Source organism: Chenopodium quinoa, unplaced genomic scaffold (genome assembly GCF_001683475.1).
Source record: "Chenopodium quinoa cultivar QQ74 unplaced genomic scaffold, ASM168347v1, whole genome shotgun sequence".
Classification (NCBI taxonomy): Eukaryota; Viridiplantae; Streptophyta; class Magnoliopsida; order Caryophyllales; family Amaranthaceae; genus Chenopodium; species Chenopodium quinoa.
In genome coordinates, this window is record NW_018743987.1 from 1,912,732 (window position 1) to 1,921,126 (window position 8,395).

Here is an 8,395-nt window from a genome sequence, read left to right on the forward strand (position 1 = left end):
AACCAACATTGATTAAACAGGTTTAGGGTTAATCCTATTGATTGCATGTTAGTCAGAAAGCGCACATGAATACGATCAGAATAAAGTAGAGGCCTATTATTAGGGCAGGTTCAATCTCTTTTAGGTTGGATTTGTACCTTCATCCCCGAACCCTTATTTGGTTCTAGACCTTATGGAGTTGACGATCTCTTGGATCGTTAAGAGGTGTAACCTTCACCTCGTGAACGGTTTACAAGTTCCTAAAACTTGTTGGCGACTCTTTTGCTCTATCTTCTTCCCTTTTGGACGCCACCGTACTTTAGTGTATGATCACAGTGGGGTTCAAGCTAGGGGATTAACGCTTGAAATTTTTCCCTACAGGTAATCCATCTCAAATCTCTTAAGCATGGTGGAGGAAGTTTTGGGCTTTACCAATTCTTCCTCATTGGAAAATATTTGGTTGGAAATTGTTGCACGACGCTCTTCCTTTAGCGACTATTCTCAACTCTCGAGGCCTCTCTGTTGATCCAGTTTGTGCTTTTTGTCATGTGGATGTGGAATTTGTGTCCCATACATTCAGAGATTGTCCTGCTATCTGAAGTCTTTGGCTGTCTGGAGCATTGGGCATCCAATGGGATCTTATGCAGTTTCCTTTTTTTAGTATTTGGTTCTCGAGTATAATTTCTCTTTTTTCGTCATCGAGAAATTGGAAGCGCATTACTTCGTTATTTGCTCTCCTTTGGGTGATTTGGATTTCTCGTAATTAATTGAGGTTTAGGAAAGCTGTTTGGTCACCTAGGTCAATTGTCGATCTGGCGTCAGATTGGGTTCTTCGTAGTATGCAGGCTCTAGATTGGAAGAAGTTTGCGAGGTCTTCTCGATCGGGTAGTTTAGAGGCTAGGCAGGATGTCAAGTGGCTGTGTCTGCGGGGGTTACCTTATATTTCTCTAATCGGCTTGTTTAATTGTAGACGGGGCCTGGGATTGTTCTACGTACAGGGCGAAAGCAGGCTGGATAATCCGTGATCTTCATTCTTCTGAGGTTTTGGGAGGTGGTTGTCGTGCTTTTATGGCAGGTTCAGCGTTGCAGTCTGAGCTTCAGGCTTGTATTTGGGGTTTGGAGTTTGCTATTCGCAAAGGCTTTTTGAAAATCCGGGTTTATACAGATTGTGTTGCCCTCCTTACTCTTCTTCCTCCTTCTAGTTCAATGGAAAATTCTGCTTGGTGGATTCAAGAGTTGCGGGCTTCAGTTCAGTCTCTTTTGGTTTGCCAGGTTCAAAAGGTTCCTCGTGTGTGGGTCAATCCTGCTCACTGGTTGGCAGGTTGTGCCCGGCGACATCAGTTGTTGTATTTTCAGTTTTATTTTTTTGGGTTGACAGTTGTTTTTTTCCTTTTATTTAATAGCTCTTTTGTAAAAAAAAAAAAAAAAAAACCTAGTATATTTTAATTTTATTTACTACCTCCATTAATTGTTATGTGAAACTTTGGGGTATTATTTGTGAGGTATAAAATATTCCAAAGTTGCACATAACATTTAACGGAGGTAGTATTTATTATTATTTTTTAAAATTTTGTATGACTTTTACTGCAGTAATAGCTAGTCAAAGTTTGCTAAGAACATTAAAAAAAGCCTCATTAGCTCCTTTGTTACAGAAGGGAAAAAAAACAAATTAAACATTCCATCTTCCACGATGATCCTGTTAAATTGTAAATTCAAGCATTTGTCTTCGAGCGTGCTTCATATAACGCCACTTTTTATGTCTATTCTATCTTATCAGTAATAATTTGCAAATTGTTAGTGTTTATATTCATAATGAGAAGGATGAGTTGTGGGATATAATTGAGTCTTTGGGAGATAACATTACACCACACACACGACAATTCACTACATTAATTAACAAAACCCCAAGAAGGACCATGCAAGCATGCTTCTCACAAGCAAACTTGTTGGACTCTAGATCAAGAGATGAAGCTTGATGTCGCTTTGTGCCCACACGATCCCTCTTGTAATAACTTGAAAAAACCCTGTCACAACATACTTACCTGATTCCCAAAGGTGAGAATTAGTAATAGTCCATTTACAATACACGCGAGACGAAAGCTTAAGCCTTGAGTTTTGAATATTGCCTATAAACCCTTGAGAAGCAGCTCTTGTTGGAAGACTTACTTGAACTAACAAGACCTTGACCAACTCTTTTGAAACCCGATTTGCAGCTGCATCAACTGTGGATGACCGAGAAGAAGCACACAAGACCTTTTGAGAGGAAATCGCATGGTGCTTCGAGCCACAAAGAAAGGAGGAATCGAAGGAATAGAGGTCTCTACTTCCCTGGATTTTTCACCTAGGAGGGCCATTGTCAAGATTTAAATTTTACTCAAGATAACCAGAAACGTCACAAATGACATAGACCTTAAATGGAAAAAACTTAGCACATCACCGTGCATAAGACGCTGCAAATTAGAGGATCTAATCTGAAGAGATGAACCAAAACATTCGCGGGATTGGAACTGGCATTGCTGCAAATCATTATCCCGCTGTTTTGACCCCGGAAGAGACTCACTTTCCAAACCTTTAGAAAATATTTCATCTAACACTATCAAAGAAACCATAGCAACATGACAATGCACATAAACCTTGCTTGTCTAAAGAAGCAGCTTCAACAAATGGTGTAGTTTTTGAGCTACCTAAAGTGTGGTCTACAGAAGAGGCACAACCTAAAAGCCTTTCAAACTCATGTAATTCATTTAACACTTCCATTTTTTTGTGTCAAAATAAACTGCCTTGCAAAGGTCTAATTTGGCAAAACTGAGATCACCTAACCCCTTAAATGCTAAAGCTCTCCTAAACAAGCATTTGGTATGATAGGTATCATACCTCAACACAAATGGACATAACCTATACTTTATCAAAGTCCTGTAATTTCAGGGCACACGCAGTCAGGTTGAGATTCAAAGCAAAGGCTAAAGAACGAAACATAGCATAAGCCTCCAGAGTTAATGGTAAATTAAAACAAAGTAATTTGCTCTGTAAATCATACTTGAAAAAAGCAAGTTTAAACTTGCGTTCCCCAAACAAGGAATTACCTTCATCCTTAAAGATTTTAGAACAGACCAAAACATCATCATGACAAGCTAAGGAATCTAAGATATGAACAACATGGTTGTCATTAAACCCATCAGGAAGATGGAACTCAGCAAAAGCAGGACACATGTCCATTTCAAAATACCACCCCCTCAATAAAACCCGGAAATATGACGGCATAGATACCAAGCTAGCTAAACAGAACAAGTAACTATGCGCCCCCTCTAGAACAACCACTAGCGGGAAGCACACAACATAAACGGAAACTAAAACCCCAATAAAGGAAGTATAAAGTAAAAAGGCTTAAAGTGATAAAGGAAAAAAAGAACCATTATGGAGAACGGTTGCTTGTACACAACCTTGATAATTGCAAGGATAGGCTTCGGCACCTTCTCTCAGCTTGAGTGAACAATTCGAGTGGTTGTTCCCCTTACTGAACACAAAAATCAAATTTACCCAACAACAACAAACATACCCAAAAGCAATAAACCTATACAACGCTAGCTGTAGTGAATGCCACCACCCACAACACTAGATAGGTTGACCAAACCTATAATGCCACTTACTGTGAATTAATAACTTAAAATAATAACAATTAGATGGAGGGGAAAGGAGGGTTCGCCATCGACGACAAAAAAAAACAGGCAAGACAATCAGCCGCCAGCGAGGTATGGAAAGGTAGGTTGACGCTGGAAAGATAAGAGTTTGGCGGTGGAAGGATAAGCACAACACTTTTATAGGAGGAGAACCCAGTCAATCAGGCTGATTGGCTAAATTTTGTCAATCAGCCTTGTTTGTGGGGCCCACGCTGTACAAAATATTAGTTTTATATTGAGTGTATTGTTCATCCTTAACTGACGGAATTTTGGCGTTAAGTGGGCCCATTTATTTTACAACTAACGTCGTTACTATCAGAGCTCTTCATTTTTGTACCGACATCACTCTCTCTCTTCTCTTAGTTTTATATTCTTCAAGTAGAACCAGATTAAGAAAAAAAAAAAAACCAAAGCAAATTCGCAAATTTCGCTAAATCTCAAATTCGAGTTTCCTTCATTTAGGTCCATTGTGATCCCAGTTGTACCAGCAGAGATTAGATCTGAGTTTGGCTCACTTCTCAGCAGAGATTCAAGTTGTTAACGGCAGGTTAGCTCACTTATCTTTCAATTTTAATTTTTGATATCGTCGGAGAAGATGAATATAGGTCATACTGCAATTGGGAAAGTGAAATTGGGAAAGTGAAAAACATTAACGGCAATCTCCCGTGTCGTTATTTCCTCCGTTAGTCAGCAAGTCGCGTCGTTTGTTTGGGTAAGTTAACGCTGGGAGAGAAGTTACAGAAACAGCCCTACCCAATGGCAATATTTACAAAAAATGCCACCTGATGTGCCAAACAAGCCAATCAGGCTGATGGACTTGTATTTCCTCCTTTTATAGGGAGAGGCTATGACTTACGCCGTATTCTTGTTTTTTTTTTATTTTTTTTATCTTTTATTATTGGGGTTGATCATTGTCTGTTTGCTTGAACTCTAACATTTATCTGGTTGTCCTAGTTAGAATATTGTCTTTGCTAATGATTCGTTTCCTTTGAATATTATGTAAATTTTGTTTGAGTTTCAGTATGAAGGAAGCACTTCATCTTTTTTCACCTCTGATTCCTAGCCCATATCCCAAAACCATAACTTATTTTCCTCTTTTCGTGCCTTTAAACCCTTAAAATTATTCATTTCGTGTCCTTTCTATAAAAACGTTTAAACCAGTTTATTTTGGTGCATAATCTGGATCCACTGATTGAATAGTTGGATGGGGCTTGAAAATAGCTTTCCAACGATATATTATAAGCCAAATCCGAGTTATAACGAATAAGTTAGGGTCAAAATACTAAACTGAGCCCAAACCAAACCTAAGCACACCTTACTTACGACCCAATGATCACATAAGCTTTAATCCCATTTCTAAACCAATTAGGATTAATTAGAATCTTTTATAAGTTTCAAAAAGATCTTAATTATCCTTTTTGAAAAGATAAGATTAAAGAGTTTGAAATTGAATAAAACTCCTCTTTTTGAAAGTCCTAATTCTATTCGAATTGAAAGACATTCAAAGATAGTCATATATGATTTTCATGACTCATTAATTTTATCTAAATTTTATATGTTTGGATAGCTCTTGAAATTATCTTTTTAATGATATATTATTATATTAATTCCGAGTTATAACGAAAAAGATATAAAACAAATACGAAACTCTATCCAAAATTGACACTGTACCACTATTTCAGCCATATCTATTATTATAAAAATGATTTTAATTGTTTTATAAATTAAAATTCAAGATCTTTCCAATGACATATTATTTACATTATTCCAATTTCTGGATAAAAAGATATGATAAAAACAAAAACCGCAAAAATTGCTGCCTATCACAAGAGTTTTATTCCGATTCGAATTCGGATCTTTTCTCGATTCTTCGACCTTTCTTTTTTCTTTATAAATCGAGGTCATATTACCCCTTTTTAATCATCAATAATTTTGATCACCAAAAATCATTTTCTTTCTCCCTACACAAAAAAATCATTCTCTCTCTTGCTTAAACCTAATTTCTAGCCTTCCTTTTTCTTCCACCCTACATCCCTTTAGCACTCCAAGGAGTCCATACTTGACTCAAGGTTCCGTCCTTAAATAAAGGCGTGAAAGGTATAATTAACTGAGAGTTTTGCCTGGACCAAATCAACTCTACTTTTAATTTAATTTAATTTCAATTTGATTTATATTTTTATTGAAATTACTAACAACTTATTCATTATGTAGCAATTTAAAGGAGCGCGCGAAATGTGAGTAATTAATTAATTTAATTACTTATTTTATTTTAATATTGCTAGTATCATAATAAAGTTTATTATTATTTGATTTGACTAACGATATTATGGTTAAATTGCTTTCAATATTAATATTTATTCTATTTTTATTATACGATCATCATATTGCATGTTAAAGGGAATATGTAATTTAAAATCACACCTAATAAAATAATTTGAACGAATGGTTTAGGTTCATTTTTAATCTTTTAATTAAATCAAGTGATCGCGGGTATTTTATAATTATATGTTGCATTAATATTCAACCAATTTAGCATAATAATAGTTTGGAGTGAATTAAATCTTTGTTTGTATGCCATTGAGATAGCAGGATTCACTTTTCACTATAAAAATCAAGTAGAGGCCAATACGGTCGAATGTGACTCCATGACTCACTTCATACCATCATCCCGATCCGATCCTCTTTTCGTGGTTCCGAACCATATGGAGTTAGTAATCTCATGGATAATGAATGAGGTGTAACCTTCACGGGTCAATCGTTGTTGCCTATCCTTGTCCCTTTATTCGTGGTTGCCTTTTATGATCCGTGAACGGTTCACAAGTTCCTTTATTGTTGGCAGCTCCCTACTTTCCTTGTCCCTAATCGTATTATGTCAATTCCTTCTTCCTAAGAGTGCCAAACATATTCACACATGCTTAACGTAGACGCACTTCAAATGACTCTTACACCTACATGTTAATTTCATCACAAAAACTTTAAAAAATATATTCATAGTTGTTCCGTGGCAATGTTTGGGCCACATACTATTCGTGTTATCAATCTTAGGTTTAATCTTGATTCAATAAGAGGTAGCTTGGTTTTACTTATTCATATGAGAATATCCCTTGCATGTATTCTAATACAAAAACACCATGCATTAAGGAAAAAATCATTAACATTTATAGACTTATTTATCATTAACATTTACTTAATGTAAATACAGAACGATAAAAAAAGCTAAAGCCATCAATAAATAAGGAAAATATAAAAACCAACTTTTTAAAATCACAATTGGAAACATCTTTGTAAAAAGTATTGCAGTCTACAATTATATCCCCAAAAGCATTCAAAAAGTAATAAAACACAAGTAAATCATCGCTTCCCAACTTTCTGCAAGACAAGTGTGGCTTTGGAAAATTTCTCTCTATATGATAGTTCAATATGTCACTCTCTGTATATTTCACTGTGTTACTTAGAGGGAAGTCTATAATTGATAATGTATCTCTGTATATGAATAGATATTAGAGTAGTTCTAAAAAGTTTATGTGTTGTGTGTAGGGGAGAGGAGTTCAAAAACTAAAACGAAGTACTTACTTTCCAAAATCAAATGAGGATTCAAAACATGATAAATATTGAGCATCTGTTGAAACTAATTAAACTTATCAAACCAAGTGCAGGTATCATGGTTTCACCATTCGTAGTTCAAGAAACCAAACAATAATCCCTTGATTTGATAGTTCGTTAAACTTGGCCAGTTGTTCTCGAGTTTGGTTTGAATGGCCGCTACATCGTTTGGTATCAATTGAGAGATCAAGTCAAAGCAACATATCTCTAGGTTTGTAAGGATTGGAACGTTGTGATTTGTATGAGTTTGGGGTTTTTACACTTTACTACCTCGCAATTCTTGACTTTTTTTATGAAAGAAAATCCATAAAATTAATAGTGGTTTTTGCTTTAGTGATAGTTATAGATATTATAATGTATAATATATTATGATTATAATATAAATTATAATAATATTCTATTCATTTTTCTTTTTGTATGTCTCATTTGTCATTTTTACACAGCTTTCAATGTAGCTACACATCATAAAAAATTCTACAATATGGATATTTGAAACAAAATATTGGAAAAATCTAACAAATTCTACAAAGTGAATGAATGTGAAGTGTGGGTTTCGTTTTATATGTATAAAAATTCTTATGTTTAAAGTTTCTCTATATTCAAACTAAAATTCTAAATTAGTTCATAGTTAGTTGTGAATAGCGGCCCTTGGTTTGCAAAAAGCCCTTCACTACTACAAAAAAGGCCTTAGAGAACTGTTATAATAAGCTTTATAGATCGCCTTAGGGGCGTTCTTCTGCTAAGTGATGTATAAAGTATAGAGAACGGGTCGTGTAGGCGTTTTATATAATAACAAATAGAGAACGGTTGTTAGTCACAACCGTTCTCTTTTCCCTTCTTAAATTCATACACTAAGGAAGGAATAAAGAACGGTTTAGGCCACTTAACCGTTCTATATTGCATTACAATAAAGAACGGTTAAGTTAGATAACAGTTCTTTAATGTTTTTTTTTATTAAAAAAAATCCATATGTATTTAATTGTTCGAATTACCCCTTTACATATTTATACCGTATTATTCGTGTATTCTAATAATCTGAATTATTTTTGTATTTCATTTTAGATCTGTATTTGTTTTATATCTTGTAAATTTATATATCCTAATTAACAATAATATTTCCAAATACGACAAAAGCC

General features: G+C 34.9%; 1 long non-coding RNA gene across 1 annotated transcript; it reads right to left on the reverse strand.

The window, feature by feature from the left end:
- Window positions 1-1,789: 1,789 nt before the first annotated feature.
- LOC110690129 lies at window positions 1,790-3,795 on the reverse strand. The gene is made up of 2 exons (XR_002505017.1): window positions 3,390-3,795; window positions 1,790-2,320 (listed from the first exon to the last, which is right to left on the reverse strand). It is a non-coding gene; the product is annotated as an uncharacterized LOC110690129 (long non-coding RNA).
- Between the last annotated feature and the right edge of the window lie 4,600 nt (window positions 3,796-8,395).